The sequence below is a fragment of the Canis lupus genome, chromosome 9 (genome assembly GCF_048164855.1).
Source record: "Canis lupus baileyi chromosome 9, mCanLup2.hap1, whole genome shotgun sequence".
Lineage (NCBI taxonomy): Eukaryota > Metazoa > Chordata > Mammalia > Carnivora > Canidae > Canis > Canis lupus.
The window spans coordinates 4168860-4192659 of NC_132846.1; the positions used below are offsets into that span (position 1 = coordinate 4168860).

The 23800-nt window shown below is 39.0% G+C and overlaps 1 long non-coding RNA gene across 1 annotated transcript; it reads right to left on the reverse strand.

Annotated features, from left to right (window-relative positions):
• Positions 1-9359, reverse strand: LOC140639642 (uncharacterized). Its single transcript, XR_012036291.1, has 4 exons — positions 9229-9359; positions 8892-9040; positions 7056-7116; positions 1-170 (listed from the first exon to the last, which is right to left on the reverse strand). It is a non-coding gene; the product is annotated as an uncharacterized lncRNA (long non-coding RNA).
• Positions 9360-23800: the final 14441 nt, after the last annotated feature.

Here is a 23800-nt window from a genome sequence, read left to right on the forward strand (position 1 = left end):
AGGCTAGTGGTCACGTTTTCTGTCAAAGGTTGCTTCTTCTTCCCAACCTTACTGGTAGAGCCGTCACAGAACTCCTCTCAGATGAATTAATTAATGTCTTCTAGCCAGTCTCCATCTTCAGATGTACCGCCCTTAACACGTTGCTTCACACAGCCACCAAGATGACTTTCCTGCAACAGGAATCACATCATGTACCTTGCCCCTTCAATAAAGCCCCATTTCCCACAGAAGGAGCCTGTGACCAGTCAGCAGGTAAGTGCCATCACACCAGAGACCACCACTATATCCCCAGCACTTACCATGTCTATGGGGTACAGGGTCAAGAACTACCGGGGTGCTTGGCTGGCTCAGTCGGTAGAGCACGCGACCCTTGATCTCTGAATACGTTCAAGCCCCACATTGGGTATAGAGATTATCTAAAATTAAAATCTTAAAAAAACAATTACTGACTAACGGGGTTAATTCATCCCCAGTTTAGCCATCAGCCTTGATAGTTGCTACCCTTAGCACCTGCAATTGCTTCTTGCCTCTGTGCTTTTGTGGACACAGGCCCCTCAATATGGAATGCCCTTCCCCACTCAGCCACATCACTATATTTCAAGATGCTCTCAAGTGTCCCAAACTTCTCCAAGCCCTTGTCCCCATCTTGCCCAGGTAGCACTGATCATTTTCTCTTTTGTACCTTAGGGTTTTTACCCTAAGTCTATTTCTAATGCAGAAAATCTAAAACTTTATGGGACTTACATGTATTTCTTACTGTATCCCCACTAGCGTGCAAGCTTTAGCTATCAGAGACTGAGTTTTATTCATTTCAAAGGCAACAGTACCTACAACATTCCTTCATTCATAAATATGATTTTTAAGTTATTCTGAGTGAAACTAATTAATTGATGGCATTTTCCTCATTAAACATGATCAAACAAAAGTTGATCTGAGCTAACTAAAGGAAATAGACCACATAGTATACAGAAAATTAATAGTAATGACAATATTATATTAATAATAAAAGTAGTAGCTAATACTTACTGCATACATATAAGTGCCCCAAATTCTGATAGGTGAAGAATATGGATTTTTTAAAAGATTTTATTTATTTATTTATGAGAGACACAGAGAAAGAGGGAGAGACACAGGTAGAGGGAGAGTCAGGCTCCATGCAGGGAGCCCGATGCGGGACTCAATCCCAGAACTCCGGGATCATGTCGAGCCAAAGGCAGACACTCAACCGCTGAGCCACCCAGGTGTCACCAGAATATGGATTATTTCAGTTAGTAGTTTCAATAAATCTATGCTGTAGTAATTATTGATAACCCTATTTTGTATGAAGAAATTAAACTTCAAAGAAGCTAACTTGCCTAGAATAACACCTTGTGTGTATGGTTCATAAATCACAGGACCCTCTGCCTCCCAAGAGTGGCAAATGCTATAGCCTCTCAATCTTATTAATTTGATAGATACATAGATGTATTATGAGAAAGAAAAAGAAAGAAAGAAAGAAAGAAAGAAAGAAAGAAAGAAAGAAAGAAAGAAAGAAGAAAGATCCATAATAGTGCTTTAATGTGCATACACTTGTAACCTGTTCTCACTTTTTCTAGGTTGTAATTGCATATGATCTGATTTCATTTTTTTTATCTAATTTCATTTACCTTTGCTAGTGAAGCTGAAAGTAGAATTAACAATATTACTATTATTGTGTTTTTACATAGAGAATTTGTGCTTTAATATTACTTTATAATTATTTTGTTCGGGAATTTTCAATATTTTAAACCTCTCCAATGTATTTTGCAATAGCATATTAAATTTATTTATTTTTATTTTTTTATTTTATAAATTTATTTTTTATTGGTGTTCAATTTGCCAACATATAGAATAACACCCGCATATTAAATTTAAAACACAGTTTTCGGCATAGGTATTAGTAAGTGTTCCAAGTGTCATATTGTGTCATTCAGTGAGGAATGCAGCTAATACAATTTCTTTAACCTTTCCCAATTATCACAGGAAAACCCTTTTTTTGTAACTTTTGAAACTGTTTTCATATGATTGAATGTTGCTGTGAACGCTCTTTTTCGATTTTTTCCTCTAGTAAAAAATTAATATATTCTAAATACTTTCGCACATAAACAGACAGTTTTTCCATTGCATGAGTTCCCGTGGCTATAAAATTTTACATCTTTTGGATACTCCTTAGTTTACTCAGTCAGTCACTTTTGCGGGTGAGCATAAGTATATTGTTACCAAACCAGGGCTATTGTAAGTAATATTTAGGTATTAAAGAAAAATATTTGTACATACATCTGTACATAAGTAAGAAAGAGCCCAGGGTCAAAAATAACTGAAACGAAAAAAAAAAATGTGTTGGCTAAAAAATTGAAAAACCTGAGATGACTACTTACTTTTTTTTTTTTTTTTTTTTTGACTACTTACTTCTTCAAGAAGTCTGGATCCAAATGCTCAAATTACATCACCCATAACTTGTCTCTCACTGGTCTCTTCTTTATTTTGGCTTTGTTCTGAAATGGGCTCTGGCCATGTGATGGCAGGAACAGCCACAGCAGCCTCAGATTTATAACCTGCTGTATTCATTTCCTACTACTGCTAAAACAAATAACCACAAATTTAGTGGCTTAACCAATAGAAATTTATTATATTATTTCTGTAGGTCAGAAGTCACACCGACCTAAAATCAAGGTGTTGGTGAGGCTGCATTCCTTCTGGAGTCTCAGAGGGAGGTGAGGGAAGAGAGGTAAAACCTTGAGCCTTTTCTCACTTCCAGAGGCTACCACACTCCTGGCTCATGGCTGACTTCTGTCTTCAAAGCCAGCACTCCTGCTTCCCTTTTACAAAGACCCTTGTGATTACATTGGGCTCACTCAGATGTTTCAGGATAGTCTCCCTATCTCAATATCCGTAATTCAAACTTTAAAAATCTTTTCTTCATGTTTTTTCATTAGCCTGCATCAGGTTCTTCTCACCTAGTAGACGAATTGCTATACTATGATATCATATATATTGTGTCTGATGTAGGAAGGATGTTAGGGTTTGAACCCGATGGCCAAGAAAGAATTCTTGAGATGTCTTTGGTGCAAAAAGGTGGTTTTATTAAAGCACGGGGACAGGACCTGTGGGCAGAAGGAGCTGCACTGGGGTCATGAGGAGTAGCCCATTATATACTTTCAAGCTGGGTTAGGGATAGCATAAGCTTCCCAGGTATTTCAGAAGCAAGGTTTCCCAGACCCTGAGGGAGCTAGCTATTGTTAAGAAAAGGTCATTGGTTGGTCATATGCTTGGGGATGATTGCCAACATGTATTTTGGGGAGTAGAAATAAAGGAAGTTTCCAAAGGAAATTTTATATGTTAAAATACACTTACAGAATCCTGGAGGTTGGGCTAAGATTGCCTTTTGCCCTTAGCAAAGTATTAAAGTTGAGGTAACTAAGTCCCTAGAGGAATGTCACTCTGCCTGTTTCTTTCTTTTTTTTTTTTAATAAACTTTTTTTAATTTTTATTTATTTATAATAGTCACAGAGAGAGAGAGAGAGAGAGAGGCAGAGACACAGGCAGAGGGAGAAGCAGGCTCCATGCACCGGGAGCCCGACGTGGGACTGGATCCTGGGTCTCCAGGATCGCGCCCTGGGCCAAAAGCAGGTGCTAAACCGCTGCGCCACCCAGGGATCCCTCTCTGCCTGTTTCAAGAACTTGTCAATGGGCTGTAAGAAGTAAGGAAATTTGATAATTTTTCTTCTGACTTTGTTTCCCACATCAGTGTTTCCTTCTAGGCGGGGATGATATTAAAAACTATTAGTCTAATATTTAACAACCTATTTGGATTTAGTCTGAATATCAGAATGGACATAGGTTGGGAGGAGACCATCATAGTGTTAGAACAGAGTCCTGGTGGGGACCCCTTACTATGCTGGGCATTTACTCTTTGCATTGAAAGGTCCAACCCTTGGGATGCCTGGGTGGCTCAGCAGTTGAGTGCTTCCCAACAGCCCAGAGCATGATCCTGGAGTCCTGGGATCAAGTCCCACATTGGGCTTCCTGCATGGAGCCTGCTTCTCCCTCTGCCTGTGTCTCTGCCTCTCTCTCTGTCTCTCATGAATAAATAAATAAAACCTTTAAAAAGAAAAAAAAAGGAAAGAAAGAATGGTCCAACTCTCTAATCCTATGGTTGGCTCCACCACCACCACCCCTCTTCCTTAGGTGCTTCCCCAAAGTTGCCTCATTAATATAACAAAAGATATCTCTTTCCCTTTCACCAAATGAAATTCCAAGAGTTTTAGGTGCTCTGTGCCAAAAAAAAAAAAATGGAGATAAAGACCAAATATATATTTCTTATTATAAATCACAAATGTAATATGTGCCTATTATTATCTTAGTCTTTGCTTAAGAACGTAGTCAGAGTAGAATCTTTAGTTATGGAGACTGCATTAGTTAATCCCAATGGATATTTTGCTTCTTACTAATGTGCTTCACTACCACTTGTATGTAGCCTACTTTGGTGGTAAGCAAAAACTGGCAACATGGAGTTTTAATGCACTCTCCCCTAAACTTGGGCTGTTGTTCTTAGGTTTACCATTCTCTTTGGCCACTTTATTCCCACCACCAGGAGTCAGTAATTTTAAATGGATGTTTCAGTCTCTCTACAGGAGGAAACACTTTCTGCTAAGTGGGGAGGCTAAGGCAGATAACCTTAGATACTGTGGAGACAGTATCTCAGAATGACAGCTTGATAATTTATTGCACAGAACGTCTGCAAATTGAGAAGGGTGAGTGCTGTCAGATCTAAAAGTCTGTTGTTCTGTCTTATTTCATTCAGATTCACATTTAAAGTGAAACATTCAAGAAGTTGCATGAATTTCAGTGATATTTTCCACCAGTCTGTAAAAGATATAAATTTAAGGATCGACCGACCAGTGGATTACACATATACGTATACATGGACAGTAATTCTATACATTGAACATCAAAGCATGTTCGTGTTTGTAGGCCAACCAGCACATTAGATAATGGGAGTTAAACTTTGGGAAACTATGCAATCATACATTTTTAAGATCACTTCTAAAATTTTTTATCATTATTTTAAATCTTTAAGTAGCCCTGGAGGTTATAAATTCCACTGTATTATAAATATTGACACTTTCAAATAAAATCATATAATAGTTTTTAAATATATGTGATGAAATCTTAATACTAAAGTGACTTGCTACCCATAAACATCCAATTAAAATTTATGAACAAACTCTTCATTAACAATTGAAGATTTTATGTTGCTCCTTTCTTTACTCAAAATCCTATTTCCATTCAACTTCTGCAGATTGAATATAACTTATTTTTCATTAAAAGTCTTATTGACTCAAAATTTCTACAACAAAAACATGTATGAGATTGAAATTTTTGTTTTAATTTCCTCTGACTATAATACTCCATTATTTTTTTCCAGGTTGAATTGTAAATACAATGACTGATAATGCACATTCGATACACTTAAATATACTACAATTTTAAAAAGATTTTAAACATAAAAGACAAAAACTTCTTTGGAAATGCATTTCTTAATATAATGATAGGGATCTATAATTATTTGATTGAAGGAGGTTTCCCCTACACAAGAAAAAAGTACCCCTTTCCTTAATGCTGTGGAGGCTTTCAAACTGCATAACAAGGCTGCAACAAAAGATTCCTTCTTGTGCCAAGTTGGAGAAGCAGAGTTGTGAAATGAGAGCCACAGTCAAGTTCTCAGGAAGATCATTTTTAAGAAAGTATACATAGGGAAGTCGAGGATCTAGAAATTGATTCCCTTAAAATCTGTGCTGTAGTATGAAGATCACTGCATTAGACTGCTCTAAACATTACTGAATCATTCTCAGACTTCATTCAGTAATGAGGTTTAGGGAAAATCTGCAATCATTTGAAGGAAAGATTCCTAAGTTTCAATAAACCTGATAAATTTCCTAAAATCTGTTTGACATTTCTGGACTGGAAGAATAGCTACTGATGAGTCAGAAAACAGTGGAGATTGAGCTCTTATATTTTGCCCACTGTCGTATACTAGTTGGATATGATTTCAAAGCCACTTGTTTATGACTTAAATAAAGTGGTTTTACTCCACTAGTTTATGACAAAGACCAAAAAATGAACTTGTTTTTAGAAGTAAAGTTGTTTTGATATAAGAATGAAGTGAGTTGTGTCAGGATGTTGTCATTTTATCTGTTATCACCAGTAAGAACTCAGTAGCTCGGCTACTGAGGGACCCCACAGAGGTCTTACCAATAAAAACATATGAAGAAGTAACTGTCAATTATAGTTATTTAGACTATAATTACAAGAGTTTGTGAGGAGTCTCAGAGTGTTTGGTCTGGGCAAGAGGACTCTGCTGATCTAAAGAGATCTCTGAAAATCTTGGGGCAATTAGCTTCTGCCAAGGTAAACACTCATTTACCAGCAGGGGAGAAAGCCAGACAGTGGCCCCAGGAAGAAGATTATCTTGCCTCTCAACACCAACTCCATTCTTCCCTAGCAACATACTGCAGCAACATGGGACTTCTACTTTGGGGCTTTCAGCTGGACATCAGCTCTCGGTTGACTGAGCCATCTCTCTCAAGTACCAACTCCTACAAAGGTACACTCAACTAAATAGGGACTTTATTCCTTTCATCTCCCCTTGCCTGGAACAATAGTGTGATCGATCACTGGTTTGGAGTATATTATTTCTTTATTGGCTTATTAGGAGATATTTTCCTGCATGCTATTGGCTTGTGAAATTCCCACAGCGGATCTGCATTAAATACATCGCTGGCAAAGATAAATCAGTCTCTGAGCATAATTTGCCTCCTCCAAACAAAACACACGATGTATCTTTATCTTAGAAAAGGCGGTTTTAAATGCCATGGTCATTCATTAATAACATTGTGAAAGAGGAAGTTGTCCCAATCTTGGGGGAAAAATGATGATTGCTAGATGTTTTTTTCTCTATCATGCAAGAGCATTTTCCGGTAAGAACTTAGCCGACACTCTTGGGGAATGGAACTTTGTTGTCACAGCATATTTACCTAGCAATCCATAACTGAGAAAGTCTCATATGGTGTATACTCCTGTGTATTGGATGTTAACCTACAGAAATAGAAGAGATGTTATAAATTCATAGCCTGGAAAAAAATTAACTTCAAATTCTTGTATTAACTCTACCAATCCTTTATTTTGCTATCTTTACATTTATATCTTTTTCCCTGTAAGTTCTCATGGAATCAGCTATTTTTATTTTTAATGTTCTCTCACCAAGAACTTCAATAAAACTTGGACACAGTCTCATTATTTTTTAGCACATTTAAGGCCATTCTGGCTCTGAATCAGTTAATTACTTCCTAATACCTAAACTATAAAATCTTGATTCCATATACATCTAGATTGGACAGGAAGGTAGATAGTCTTTTTTAAAAATTTTAATTTGAAAAAAAAAATTTTAATTTGATATCCTGACATTTAAAGTTTTTTTGTCAGAGGAAATCCAATGGATCAAATGTCTTGAAACATTCCTAATTATTTTTCAATAGTCTGAATTTAGCAATGAAGATTAACGAAAGTAAATGATTCATTTACAGTAAGAGAGTCAAGTCCCACAGACTGTACCTTTCTCTACAACCACATGGCACATTCTGGTTTTGAACACCAGCTTCACAAAAGCAGAATCTGCAGACATGAGGATTTTGTAAGAAGAAAACTCAAATCCATACCTTCCTTAAAGGGTTTCAGAATTCTAGGCCAGAGTTACCCCTGGAGATGAAGAAAGTCTATCAAATGTCATCGTGAAGTTCTCTCTTACTTGAAATGACCTCACTAATGTTATCCTGATATCCTGAATACAGAAGCTCACCCTGACTCAGCTAAAACATGTGAGGAGTACACTTGTAATGAAATAATTCAAAAGCATGACTTCTCAAAATTCTCCAGATTTTTCTCCTACCTTCTAGCCATCCCTACTTTCTTCTTCCTTTGAAGGCTGTAGCTTCAAGCTCTACCTATTTCTTGAATTCTGGGGTTCCTAATCCCATTACTAAAGGGGAGGGAGCAAAATATGTCACCTCAAAATGTGCAGCTTTAGCATATGGATTATTTTGAGCTGAAGTCAATTAAGATCCAGCAAACTTAAGAAAAACTTTTACCTTCTCCTTAAACTACCTAAAAGAATTTAGATAGGGGGTCTGGCACAAAAGGAGACGAATTACCAGAGACAACTTTTTATCTGAAAAACCCATTTTTATGAGAGGGCAAACATCTAATTTCCAAACATCTGTTCCTCGTATCATCCTGCGAATGCCCCTTCTCCTTGTTAAAGTTCTGAGCCCCTATTCCTTTTCTTAGCTCAAGATGGCACATAAGCCTCAACTGCTTGACTTGTCCTTGAGTCTCCCATCTTTGAGGCTCTCATTCACTCTAAATTAAATTTGCCTTTCTCCTGTTAATCTGTCTTATATCTATTTAATGGTTAGGCCAGCCAAAGAACCTAGAAAGAAAAATGTACTGCCCCTACACTACACATGATTCTAAACCATCTCATCAACTCTTAAATCCTAAACACCTATTAACTGGTCTGTACCAACAAATTGGGGTCTGTAGCCAAGACCCTTACTTCTCAGTACAGACACATCTAGATGCTTCAACTCCAATAGGCTCCAAATTGAGCTCATCTCACCACCATAAGTCCTCCACCTCCAGAGTCCCCATCACAGTGAAGGAAATCATCATTCGATCCAAGATATTTTCTTCACTATAGCCAATTATTGTATAAACACGCAAATGTGATCATTTCACTCATGCTAAAAAAATTAACCAATGACTTCCCATTTTGCACAGGACAAATTCTAAAATCATCACCACAGCTCACAAACCTTCTTCCTTGTCCTGGGCTTACTTCTCTGACCTCTTCTCTCACCTCTCAGCTTCCCCCACATTGAACTGTGTAGTTTATGTCTCCTGTTCGCCTTCCAGGCCCTCTCTCCATCCTTCTGCACCCTGCTCTGTGCTGTAGGTGGCTGACCTGTAGATAATGCATCAACAAGCGCCTCATTAAACTTTCCTCAAATTTTGCAATGTTTGTGTGTATGAGTTTACTGCTAGAACCCTGACTGACGCAGTCTGCTTTTAGATCCTAAAATGTGCCCATCTTGACTTAAATGTTGCTTCTTCAGGAAGGTCTTTCCTAGCCCCTAATTCAGGTATAACCACCTGCTAAACTTCCTACAGCACCCTGTACTTCTTCCTCTTCACATTTCCTCTATGCTTGGTGGCAGTCACTGAGTATGTTCATGTCACCTTCTCTAGGAGACCATTCCACATTCCACAAATCAGGTTTAGAGTCTGTCTTGTTCATTGTCATAGCGTAAGAGTTCCATTTGGGATCTGGAAGATTCTCAATAGTGGTTTGTTAAATTCATAATGGATGGATGAATTAATGAATGAGTCCACTTTTATTCAAAAACAAGATTGCATCAGAAAACTATAAAGCAAAATTTGTTGGAAATATGAGAATAACTCGACAAGATGCTAAGAATGTGATATTTTAATATCTATTTCTCAGAGGAGGAAGAGATAGAGGGAGATGAAAAATAACTTTGTTTTATATATATACATAGCTATGGAATATTTACCAAAGCATGAGCATGTATTATGACTCAAAGAAGCAATAAGAAAGATTCATAAAAGCTACATCCTCTGAAAACAATGCAATAAAGCCAGAAATTAATAATTAAAAGGTAGTCAATAAATGATTTGGAAGGGAATTAGCTACTTATGATATTCTAAATAATTTTCAGTTCAAAGAACTAAAAGTTAAAACTGCAGGTCATTAAAAATTAACACTAATGATAACACTACATATAAAAATCTGTGGATTTATTCAAAGCAAAACCCATAAGAAAATGTGCGGCCTTGAATACATTTATTAATTATCAGTCAAATAAAGGAGCCAAACTTTCAATTCAGGAAATTTAAAAAAGATAATAAGCAAAATAAGCCAAAATGAAGAAGGAAAAAGTCTAATAATAAAAGTAGGAATTAGTGGGATCCTGGGTGGCTCAGCGGTTTGGCGCCTGCCTTTGGCCCAGGACGTGATCCTGGAGTCCCGGGATCGAGTCCTGCGTCGGGCTCTTGGCATGGAGCCTGCTTCTCCCTCCTCCTGTGTCTCTGCCTCTCTCTTTCTCTCTGTGTCTATCATAAATAAAAATAAATAAATTTTTTTTTAAAAAAGTAGGAATTAGCTGAAAAGCAAAAACAAAAATTAAAATTTATTAAGTCAAGAGTTCTAGAAAAATCTGAAAAAAAAGAGAGAAAACACAAATACACATTAAGAATGGGAAAGGTGATATAACACCATATCAGGAAGGAATTTTTTAAATGATCAGTATTTTGTGTAAATAGATCTTGATCTTGATGAAATGAATAAGTTTCAGAAATATATAACTACTTTTTCATTTGACCTTCTAACTTTCTAAAAATTTACATTATTTTCTAATTCCAAAGTTTAGAATTGCATTGAATCATAAGGGGAAAATCTTGAATTCCACCTCTTCTATTTTCTCCACACTCTCAGCACACAATTACTGCACACAGAATTCCTCTGGCCAAGTTGAAAGGAACGTTCTCCATTATTGAAGACTTTCTTGCCCTTTGCCCCAGCCTGCCAACTCCCAACCACCCTCTGTACCATGGCCACACCCTTCTTTTAAAGATATATTTTCATTATATCACTTCACTACTCAAAATCTAATAATGGTTCCTATTTTGTACACAAACATAAGCCCCTTTGACTGGCTTTCAGTGACCTCCATCACTCGCTCCTCATTTTACCAGACCACTTACATTCCAGAGGTTACTTCCCAGCCTCTGTTTTCTGGTTAGACCATTCTTGTCACTTTCTCACTCCTTCCTCCCTACGTTCCCTACCATGCCCCTGTCTCTCTGTGTCAAACATGTGTTCTTCCAGTCTCAACTCCTCCAAAATGGCTGCACCAAAGTCCTGCAGCCTTCTATAATCTCTGCCTCTTTTTTGAATTTATATAGAGCCTATATCCCTCCCAACCCTGCAAAAGATTCATCCCTTCCACTTTTAACTTTTGTTCTATGCATGTTATTTTAATCTTCCTGACTTACAACTCCATTAAGACCAAGACTAGATCTTGTGAAATTACTTAATACTCTCATCCTATAATTTATCCCATTATCCCACTTGATCGATGCTTGGTCTATACCTTTGACTATAATGTGTTGATTTCTTCTAATGTTTTTTATTTCCTCCTCGAGTGTCCTCCTCAAGAAGAAAATCAGTATTGAATGGCTCTAGTAGTTAATAGAGAGTTTATGCAGGAAAGGAAATTTCAGTGGGAACTTGCCTGAGACAGTAGAGGATTGAATTCAAGATTTTTAAAGATAGGGAAAGTATATGTATGAAGCTGTCCCACACTGACTACCGTGAGAGTACTGGGTGAAAAATCACTGCCCTCAAATCCTAAACAGAAACCTGTAACACAGAAAGACACAAGACTAGACATTAGCTCAGTAGCTATACAATTAGGTTGGAATCCCACTCCATCACCACACCAGCTGCATGATCTTAAGCTTAACATTTACCTCCTGTAAATCCTGATTTCCTCTTCAGTAAAATATAGATGTTCTGAGGAGTAAATGAGATTGTTCACTCACTTAGCACAGTGTTTGGAATATAGCACAGCTCAATATATACTAGTTATTATTATTATCATATGTTGTCTTTTTCCCACAACTTGTATAAGAGGTATTTGAGGACTTGAAGAGGCTGTGATGGCATGAGAAAATGCTCCGCATCACTGGCCTTCAGGGGAATACAAATCAAAACCACAATGAGATACCACCTCACAAGTGAGAATGGGGAAAATTAACAAGACAGGAAACCACAAATGTTGGAGAGGATGCTGAGAAAAGGGAACCCTCTTACACTGTTGGTGGGAATGTGAACTGGTGCAGCCACTCTGGAAAACTGTGTGGAGGTTCCTCAAAGAGTTAAAAATAAACCTGCCCTACGACCCAGCAATTGCGCTGCTGGGGATTTACCCCACAGATACAGATGCAATGAAACGCCGGGACACCTGCACCCCGATGTTTCTAGCAGCAATGTCCACAATAGCCAAACTGTGGAAGGAGCCTCGGTGTCCATCGAAAGATGAATGGATAAAGAAGATGTGGTTTATGTATACAATGGAATATTCCTCAGCCATTAGAAACGACAAATACCCACCATTTGCTTCAACGTGGATGGAACTGGAGGGTATTATGCTGAGTGAAGTAAGTCAGTCGGAGGACAGTGTATGTTCTCATTCATTTGGGGAATATAAATAATAATGAAAGGGAATAGAAGGGAAGGGAGAAGAAATGTGTGGGAAATATCAGAAAGGGAGACAGAACATAAAGACTCCTAACTCTGGGAAACGAACTAGGGGTGGTGGAAGGGGAGGAGGGCGGGGGGTGGGGGTGACTGGGTGACGGGCACCGAGGGGGACACTTGACGGGATGAGCACTGAGTGTTATTCTGTATGTTGGTAAATTGAACACCAATAAAAAATAAATTTATAAAAAAAAAATCTGAGCTGAGCTCTGGCCAATCTCTGCTGCAAGGACCACGTTATGAGGCTTACTTACAGTCACTCTATCTCTTCCTGAAAGGAAATTCTAGAATGAATGAGAAAAGATGGCAATTTTCACTTTTAATTTCTTTACTGTGGAAATTTTCTTTAAAAGAAAACGGGGAGGAAAAAACCCCTAAATGTGTCTCTTTTGAGAACATGAGGTCTCATCCTTTATGGTCTCATGGTCAAAATCCATTAGCCTTCCAGACAGAATGATTTCACATTATGCAACTGTCACATATAATTCCTATGAAATATGGATCCATTATTTGTTTTAGATATGCAAGTAATATGTAGCATTTACCAATGGACAGAGAAAATAAATAAATGTTTATAAGAGACTATAAAAAGGTCCTTATCTAGTTTTTCCTCCCAAAGCACTGACTACAGTTGTCAGGTAATATCCATGTGATTCAGATATTTATTTACCCCAATATGTGGAGAAATTCTTATTGTAGGACCTTAAAATAAGGCTAATTGGAAAAAGCGGACCCCACGCTATTAAATGAAAATACTATACACATATGTAGTCTACATATCCAGGGTACAAATACTCTCAGGTCTCTTTTATTTTTCCAACTAATCGTTAGAGGCACAACCTGCCAAATAAGGAGCACATTCATTATCTTCCCCTTGAGGCTTTCCCCATGCCCACCTGTGATCTGTCAAAATGGACAGACTTGGGCAGTGCAGAAAAGTCTAGTCCCACTTCCACACCCATGCAGTGGCCCTGCACCCACCCAGTTTCCCCACAGTCTGACAGGGAATGCTGGACCTCTGCTGATGCAACCCTTGAAGGGCAACCCCACTCCATCAGTGTCAGCTTGGCCAAGGGAGGCCTCATGCTTTGGCTCCAGAGCTCTGCACTCATCCTATAGGCACATAGCCATCACCCAAACCCCTGGAAAACCAAAGAATGCTGAGTTCAGAGTAATCCTGGCATTCATATAGTGGTCTACACAACATCCTCTTTTCCGTCTTCCAGAACCATAGCTAAGTGATAAATACCTTTTGTTTTACATGTCTTAGCCCCTATCGGTCTGATCACACTCATTTTCTCTAGACTGACTGTAGGGTTATGCGCTGACCCTCTTAAGGAAGGATACTCTTAATAACCCCTGAGGGTTCTGCAGTCCCTCTCCAAATAAGGCTACCCTCAGTGACTCGGGGGTGATTTATCCTCCAAGTGAGATTCTCTAAGGTGACCTATGCCAGTTTTCTCAGAGGGCCACCCATAATGATTCCATAGTATCAATACTTCCTTTTCTAAGGGATGCTAGAACTAACTCAATCATTATTACTGGTAGCTGCCCTACTATATGCTTTTGTGAAATGAACTGAGCACAATTTAATTCAATGACATAAAATTACACATTAAGTTCTAATCTCCCTGCTAAGGGATTGGTGAAAATACCATTAATTTATTGGGAAAGAAAGTAGTATCTACTTTGATATAACCTAGGTTTATTTTTTCCCGAGGTCCCATTGGGCCTCTACTTATAATACTCTTGTTCCAAAACAGTTTGCAATGAGAGGTCACCCCCTGGTCTAAGGACCTTTATGATGTTTCAGAATGTTTATTTGTACTCATTCTCTAAGTCATAATATCAATTCTTTATTGTCGTAGAGGATTTGCTTCCCTTTAATTATTCTGCAAAATGTCCATACCTGCCTTTCTCACCATCCAGGAACAGTGGAGCTGTTCCCCAGCTCTGCACCTTCCTCTGCCAGCAGAGTCTGTGTCCTGGGCCTGGTGGTTTTTCTGTCCCCCTCTTCTCTGTTGGGTAATGCTTGTTAATGGGCTGGGGTAGTTAGTATCTAAAACCTGAGCTCAAATCAGATTCCTCCACTATGTAGAACGATAGATCCCATGACACATGAATGTCAGTAAAATCCTCACGGGCCATGAAAGGTCAGGGATGTTATTTCTTGGTCATTGCATATGCAAAAGTGTTTGTATCTGTAACCTGAGATCCATTTTCATCATTCAGGGATGTATAAGGAGCAATGTATGGCCACACATATAAAAACATAGGTTTATTTATATTGCACGTTGGCTTTGAAGATACAGTCCTTGAATAAAAATTTTAAGACAGCACAGCAGGACTGCTTGGTCCAAAGGCATCAACGCTTCCTTTTTTCTATTCTTTTTCCTGTTTTCTCATTGGAACTTTATGGCAAAAGTACACATTTTTTGCATGTGAATGACAGACCCCATTTGATAAATAAATTCTGAGCAGGAGACCCAGCTTATTGACTGGGAGAATAGGAGAAAATATGCTATAAGAGAAGAAACTTTTGACTAAAAAAATTCCTTGATCATCCAAATTCATAAAATCAAAGCCCCAGGAGTAACACAGTGGCTTCAATTGTGCTGGGAATTGCAAAGATACAGGGGTCTGCTCAGATTCAGCTCAAGAATCTTATAGATGCTGTGAGAAAAGGAATAAAGTCAGAGATTGATGCACAAATCACTTATCGTGCATTTGTCACTGTGGCTACTGGAGCAAAAGTAAACATGCAACAGGAAACAGAAGAAAACTATTATCTGCCAAAACTACTCCAGCAGCATTTTAAATAAACTTCTGTGAAATAAAGTCAAGAGAGAACTATAACAGCAAATGGTAGCTTTTTTTTAAGATTTATTTATTTATTCATTTATTTATTTGAGAGAAAAGAGAGAGAGCAGGAGTAGAGGTAGAGGGATAGAGGGAGAAGCAGTCTCCCCACTGAGCAGAGAGCCCATTGTGGGGCTCGATCCCAGGACCCTGAGATCATGACCTGAGCCGAAGGCAGATGCTTAACTCAGTCAAGTGACCTACAGGCCCCTAATTTGGTAACTTTTTAAAGGAAGAAATTGAGTAAGAGAGTCATCCATAATGAAGCTTCTCTTATTAAAGCAAATCATATTTTCAATAACTTTTCACCTTTTTAATTTGGGAAGGGGTGGGGAATGGAGAACAGAAGGTGTATAAACGCCGTGATCATGGTGGGGGTCTCACCTCAGACCAGCTGAAGCTGAGGAAGTCTGGTGGAGTTTTTCATAATCAACAGCAGTGACTGACTCTGAACGGAGCATGTATCGTTTTCTGTCCTCCACTGTTTCCACATATATAGGATGGGGCAATAACTGAAGTTTTTCAGTCCCAGGAGTGACTGGAAAAATAAGATGTTCCCTGCAGGTACCAGTCAACAAAATCGAGCTTAAAACATCCTATTGAAATTTGACTGTTTCTTTGCCACTCAATCACTAGCAATTGTGACCCATTTTCATATGGTCCTAAGCTCCCTACTGCATACAATGCCTCCTAAAGGAGTTGCAGGGTGGAATCTTGGAAAAATCGAATTTTTGGTTCTTACCTGGATTGCCTCGAAACTGAGTATATACTTGCCAATCCAAAGAACATATGTTTTCTTATTATCTGCCAGTTTCCTCTCCTTTCCCCTCCATTTTTATTCATTTTTATTTTGCTAAATTGTAAAATCTACTTAAACTTTGCCCTTTTCTGTTTAGATAAGAATAAATTTCACTGTCAGGAAAATCATCCTATAAATATGAGCTTTAGGGGCCCCTGGTGGCTCACTTGGTTGAGTGTCAGATTCTTGGTTTCAGCTCATCAGGATCTCAGGGTCATGAGATCAAGCCCCACACTGGGCTCTGCACTCAGCATGGAGTCTACTAAAGATTCTTTCTTTCTCTCGCTAAAATAAATAAGTAAAATCTTTTTTAAAAATAAGTTCTATATATAAATAATCAAATACAAGTTTCCCTGGCCTACCAAAGATATGAACAAGGTTTAATCAGTACCCTCAGATACCAATTTCAGCAGATTTTCCTCCAAAACTCCTAGAACAATAATAATCTTGATTCAGTCCAGGTTTTGAGTGAAAATATTCCAGAAATAACAGTACAATGTAAAAGCTGACCTTAACATTTCAGTATTTGAAATATCTTAAGCAACAGCACATTTAAAAAAAAATGAAATGAGGGATGCCTGAGTGGCTCAGTGGTTGAACATCTGCCTTTGGCTCAGGGCATGATCCCAGTCATGGGATCGAGTCCCACATTGGGCTCCTTGCAAAGAGCCTGCTTGCTTCTCTCTTTACCTGTGTCTCTGCCTCTCTCTCTGTCTGTGTCTCTCATGAATACATAAAATCTTTTTAAAAATAAATAATAAAAAGCAAAACAAAAAGAAAAATCATATTTCTCCAAATAACCTCAGGACCTTCACAAGCTAATCGGCATCCACAGTAACTTGCTGGCAGGTTGAGAAAGGTCAGCTCCAGCAGTGTACAGATCAAAAGCTCCTCACACCATTCAGAACCTAGAGCCCTGACTATAATAACTTCCATATTTAGACAAAAATGAAATTTGACTTGAAGAACAGACTTATTTCCATCTTCCTCTAAGTCAAGCAGAGGCTCCATTCTTACAGATTAGGCTGAGAGAAACTTGACCTTGTTTGTATAAATATTCATAATGTATTGAACTTGAATTTCAAGTTTCCTGAATTGCTACAAAAGTGAGCTTCCTTATTAGTGACTTCTTGTCAGAAAACTTTCATTCTGCATTTATGAACCCACTCTCTGCACCATTATGTAATGAGACAATTGTGGGGGTTTGGGGGGGGTTTTCGGGGGAGTTGTATATTTTTTATTGGAGTTCGATTTGCCAACATATAGTATGACATCCAGTGCTCATCCCGTCAAGTGTCCCCCTCAGTACCCATCACCCAGTCACCCCATCCCCACCCCACCCCACCCCACCCCACCTCCCCTTCTTCTACCCCTTGTTCGTTTCCCAGAGTTAGGAGTCTCTCATGTTTTGTCATCCTCTCTGATATGTCCCACTCATTTTCTCTTCTTTCCCCTATGATCCCTTTCACTATTTCTTATATTCCCTGTATGAGTGAAACCATATAATATTTGTCCTTCTCTGACTGACTTACTTCACTCAGCATAATACCCTCCAGTTCCATCCACGTTGAAGCAAATGGTGGGTATTTGTCATTTCTAATGGCTGAGGAATATTCCATTGTATACATAAACCACATCTTCTTGATCCATTCATCTTTCGATGGACACCGAGGCTCCTTCCACAGTTTGGCTATTGTGGCCATTGCTGCTAGAAACATCAGGGTGCAGGTGTCCCGGCGTTTCATTGCATCTGTATCTGTGGGGTAAATCCCCAGCAGTGCAATTGCTGGGTCGTAGGGCAGATCTATTTTTAACTCTTTGAGGAAACTCCACACAGTTTTCCAGAGTGACTGCACCAGTTCACATTCCCAAAAACAGTGCAAGAGAGTTCCCCTTCTCCACATCCTCTCCAACATTTGCTGTTTCCTGTTTGGGACAATTGTTTTATGTCAGAGTCCTATAATCTTTCTGTAACACTTGGCATCATGTCACACTACATGTTGATTTTGATGTTGAAAACAGTTTCACAAGGAAACCTTTCATGACAGGGGGAAAAAAAAAAAGATTCTTCCTCAATCCAATTGAGTTTACTGAAGGAACAAATATTCACTTGAATCCTTAAATCTCTTCCTTAGCATAGAGGAATCAGATTCTGAAATTAACTTTTGAGCCAAAAATATAAGCAAACCCCCAAACAGATGAATATGACTCAGAAATTTTAAAGATAGCTATCAATTTGAAATTTAAAACATAAAAACCAGGTTCTTCTCACCACCCTTACTGACCCCTCACAACTATTAATACACAGATTTTTCTTTTCTTTTCCTCATATCACTTAGTTTCACTAAAAATATATCATTACACATTATCCTAAAAGATACAAATCCAGGTGTTCAAAACTGAACCAGTTGATTTTAAGAGTATGATAGTGTAATAAGAAAATATTATCAGAGAAAATATTATCATCAACACATATTAACTAAGTATGTTCACCCTGGAGGGATCTCCATAAAGGTTTCTGGTGATGCTAGTCCCAGCTTCCAGCCATTTCTGCCAATGCCCAGAGCTTTTACTAACAGGATCTATAAAACACTTAGAGGTTTATCCTCATTGGATGCACCAGTTACCAACCAAGTCTGCTTATTATAAGGATTTGGAAAGGAAAAACTTTTCCCAATTATACTATTTATGTCTTATATTCTTCCACTCTGTCTCATAGGTTTTGATGTGAACTATTCTTTTTCTTTGTTTTGGCATCCTTGGTTAATTTTAATTTTAACTCTGCTCCAAGGTTTATCCAGAAATTCATTTCTTCATTCCAAGAGTTAACAATTTTTTAGCTTTTTATATTTTTATGTTAATTGGATTATGATCACAGAATATGCCTATAAAAGCTCTACGTTTCTTTTTTTTAAGGTTTTATTTATTTATTCATGAGAGATACAGAGAGACAGAGAGACACAGGCAGAGGGAGAAGCAGGCCCCATGTAGGGAGCTTGATGTGGGACTCGATCCCAGGACTCAAGGGTCACGCCCTGAGCCAAAGGCAGATCCCCAACCGCTGAGCCACCCAGGCATCCCAAAGCTCTACTTTTCAAAACATGTTAAGTTTACTTTGAGGCCACGTACATAACTATAATTAATTTTATTTGAAAACTATGAATTTATATATGCATGTACTCAACTTTTTTTATCGTATCATTGAATTCTTTTATGCCCTTGTTTTGTTGTCTATTGAATCTGTCACTTTCCTAAAGTGGGCTATTGAAATCTTCTACTTATTTTACCAACTTCTTCTTGCAAATTGCTTTTGTTTCACTTATAGAATTTCCATGTTTTTGGTGAATATGGTTTATGACTTATATCCATAAAATTTGTTTGGCATAATACCCAGAAAACCACCTATTTCTTCTTCACCCTGTATAATAAATACAGCCTGCTCTTTTCCCTCTCAATATCCATTCTGCTCTCTTTCCCTCCTTTATTCTGCCTTTACTCAGATTTCCTTGAAGCTAGCCATGACCATAAACTAATTTCTGGTAAGTTAAATATAAGTGTAAATGTCACATGGCAACTTCTAGGAAATTCTCTAAGACTCATCGTGCAAGCTGTTCGATCTCTCCAAGCTATCTTGACTCCCAACTCCCTTCTTACTGGAATTGTTGATCCTCTGTGTTTCAACCACATCTTTCACTTGGTCTGTGCACCATGTACCTTCCTTAATGAGGTCCCCTTGGCTGGCACAGAAGTTCTCAATTCCCAGCTACCTTCCATGAACTCCCTCAGGCAAGCAAAATATTTTCAGATATTTTTGAGAAACAGTATTTAAATAGACCATAGTACTATTTCTACCCTACTGTGGCTGAAATGTGTTGGAAGTGTATCATTTTACAGAGCTGGGTCCTCTCATAATTCCAGACAGAAAGCAGAAAAAGTTCTCTTTGCATTGGATAGCCACGTGTGTGAGTGTGTGTGTGTGTGTGTGTGTGTGTGTGTGTGTTTATCACCAATATTATTAGTTTAGGGTCTTAGACTCAGGATTCATGATAAAAATTGCCCTAGGGCCACCTGCGTGGCTCAGTCGGTTAAGTGTCTGACTTGATTTGGGCTCAGGTTATGATCTCAGGGTTGAGATCAAACCCTGTATGGGCTGTGCTGGGTGTGGAGACTGCTTAAGATTCTCTATCTCCCTCGATTCCTCCGCCCCCCCCCACCTCTCTCTCCCCATATTTATTAAAAATAAAATAAAATAAAACAAAATAAAATAAAATAAAACCCTGAAACATCAGGCTTTGCCCTTGACATATACATTTTCAAAAGGAAAAATTATCAAGTGCCTGACTTTTGCAACTCAAAAGTGCTTTCATTTTTAGGTTATCTTCTCCTCTTAAGACTTTAAAAGTCTATTTTGAAACCCAAAGTCAAGAATTTGAATCTTTGGTCTCATTGGATTCATTTGCAATCTCCTTTTCCTGGATCAATAAAATTCATCCCCAGAATTTATGGCAAAAGGGTTACAGGGGGAAAAAATGAATTTTAAAGAAGGAAGCTATGTCAGACGATATTTGAAATTCTTATCCGACTGCATATAGAATTAGAGATTCTAATAATACAATAGCATGAACACAAGACTTGATGTCAGAAGGAATTTGTTGGTATTCAGACTCTTCTACTATGAGCTCAATGCCCTAGGCAGATTACACAATATACCTAAGCCTCATTTTTCTCATCAAAATATATGGCAAAATAATAACCACTTGCCAAAGTTTTTATGACATTTAAAATGAGGTTGAATATATGTCAAGTAAACGGTACAAATACCAGACCTTCTAGAACAGTGTTTATTGAAGGAAATTCACCAAGATATGAGAAGGAGCAGGTCTGTGGTTCCCCAGGGGCAACACCCCCCCCACACACACACACACACATAACACATCCTGGGGTGCCAACACATGGCACTCTAGCAGGGCCAGACTCTAAGAACAAGATCTTGTCTTGAGCCATGCAGATTTTAAGCTGCTTTATCAGGAAGCCCCAGGCCTTATCCCAGCATAGGGGCTGGGCTCCAAACTATGTAATTACAGCAAAAGAAAGTGACGGAAACTGGCCTTCAGCCCTGATTTATCACCCCAACACTCTTCCAAAATCGATTGACTTATGCACTGGGCTGGAGCTCTTCAGGAAGCCAACTTTCACTTTGGAAAGCCAGCCCACAGGGAATAAGTTACCTTTGCTCTCCATCTGTGAAATCTGCAAGCACAGTGCCGGGCACAGAGTTGATATAAACATAGATTAAATATGTGTGGCCATGGGAGCAACATGCCCAGATCCTTTGTCATATAGGAAGTATGTTTGTTCTCAGACTAAATAATGTATTCAGCAAGTGTTTTATGGAATGTCCATTCAATACCAGGCTTTCTTCTAGGCACTTAAGATATTTCTGCTAACAAAATATACTCAATGATATCAGATTTATGGAGATTTGATTCTTTTTTTTTTTTTTTAGATTTTATTTATTTATTTGTGGTAGAGAAAGAGCAGGGTGGGGGAATAGGAGCAGAGGGAGAGGGACAAGCAGACTCCTTGCTAAGTGTGGACCCTGAGATCATGAGTTGGGTTGAAATAAAGAATCAGACACATAACTGACTGAGCTACCCAGGTGCCCCTGGAGATTTCATTCTAATGTACATTAAACATAAAGAATAAGTTATATAGTTATATTAAAAGACCAGTCTGTAAAGACAACCATCAAGCAAGGTAAAGGGGAGAGGGAGTTTGGTGGAGGAAAAAGGAAGTACAGGAGGGCGGTTCCCTTTATAATTGTAAATAAGGTGGTCCAAGTAGGCTTATTGAGAGGATAACATCTGAAGCAAACACATAGAGAAGATAAGGGATGGAGCCTTACGGATAACTGGGGCAAGAACTTTCCAGAGGAAAGAATCCAGTTCTAAGTCAGAAGTGCCCAACGTGTTCAAGCACTGGGTGCAATGAGGAGCTACAGGAGAGTTTTGAGAAAGGAACAATTCAGACTTGCATTTAACAGTCTCAGTATGGCTGCTGTGTGGAGAACAGACTACAGGCAGGCAAGATGAAAGCAGGAAAGATTGTTGCATAAACATCAAAACCTACAGTGTCTGCTGTGCCTCTGGGCTCAGAGGCTTCTCTGAGGCTTCTTCCATGAGAAAAGCTGTCTAGGAGCAGCTGTTGTTTCTGTTCCTGCTGGAGGGAGAGGTGGAGACACACTTGATAGCCTTGCTAGGAGCCCTTGGCAGTGGATGACTGGTGAGCTTGGGGGGTGGGGGGAAAGGATAAGAAGGAGACCTGATTTAGACAACAAAAGGCTTGTTGCGAAGACATCTCCCCAATAAAAACAAATATTGGAGTTTGCTTCTGTTCTGTCAGAAGCCCTCTTCAAAGTTAGGCATGGTAAGGACTTTAGATAACTGTCCTGTGATGATGAGAGTGATATGAAACAGAAGGTACTCTGAAGCAGAGGGAGAGTAAAAATGTCTCAGTGGATGCCCTGGTGATAAGCATCTCTGCTGTCTCGTTACTCTGAACAGGGGTGAGTGATCAACAATGGAGAAGAATGCTCAGTCCCTGCGCTCCCAGGAGATACAGGCCTGTGGCAGGACTGTCTACAAAATTGGTAGGGCCCACCGCAAAGTGGAAATGCAGGACCTCTTGATCAAACTTATTGAGACTTTCCAGACAGCAGCAGCAGAGCATTAGACCAAGTGAGCATGGAGCCTGCTGAGCATGGGGTCTTATGAAGCTGCACAGGTTTCACACCCATAAAGCTGGTCCTGGGCTTTAGCTTGAATTTTGATTAGCCAAACAAATTGCCCAGATATGGAGGATACAAACAGGAGCATGGGGAAGACCTTACATTAATTTGATAATAGTTCAGTCATGTGAAAGATGCAGTAAAGGCAAATTAACTGTGCCATTTGGTGTGGCATCACCTCTTCCACATACTTCTGAGTTGGTGAGATGCCCTGTTCTCTTGGCATCTGAAGACTGAAAATAATCCATTTAACTAGGACTCCAGTTGCAGAGACCGAGGTAATCAGAGAGGTCTGTCTGTAAAGGAAAATAGTGTAATAAAGGGATTATTTAGTTCAAACAAACAAGAGGCTGAATTTTACCATGAGCTTTTTTACAACTTCAAAGTGAGAGGCATCTGTTGCTCTTCCCATGGGTGCTGTCTAGGTGGGTGTTGGAGGAGCTCATTGAGAGGACATGACCAGTAGACCTGGGCTCCTCAGGTCAGAGGCTCCTCACCTCCTCCTCTGTCCTTGGAATGTGTTTTCTGCCCACTGTTCCACAAGGGGAGCCATTTTCAAGGATGCAGCCTTGAGAGAGCAATGGGTTATTGAGAACATCTGGATGGTATACTTGACTGGACCCCAATAAGGCTTTTATAAATGTTAAGATTCTGGCGGGTGGAGATAGAAATTTAGTCAACTTGTGGCCACCCAAGACCAGCTTCATATGTAAATTCCCTTGCTTATGACCTGCCACTCACCAATCTGGAGTGACCTTCCTCTTTCTTCAGTCCCTCCATACCCTCTGCATATGGTGGCCAGTTTGTGAACCAACAGCAGTCTCCCCAACTTTGTCTCTCCTGATAACAGCTCAGAGCTCTCCCTTCACAGAGTAAACTGCATCATCATTAAAAATCATTTAACATAACCAGCCTGCAGCTTTTGGCTGAAAGCTCT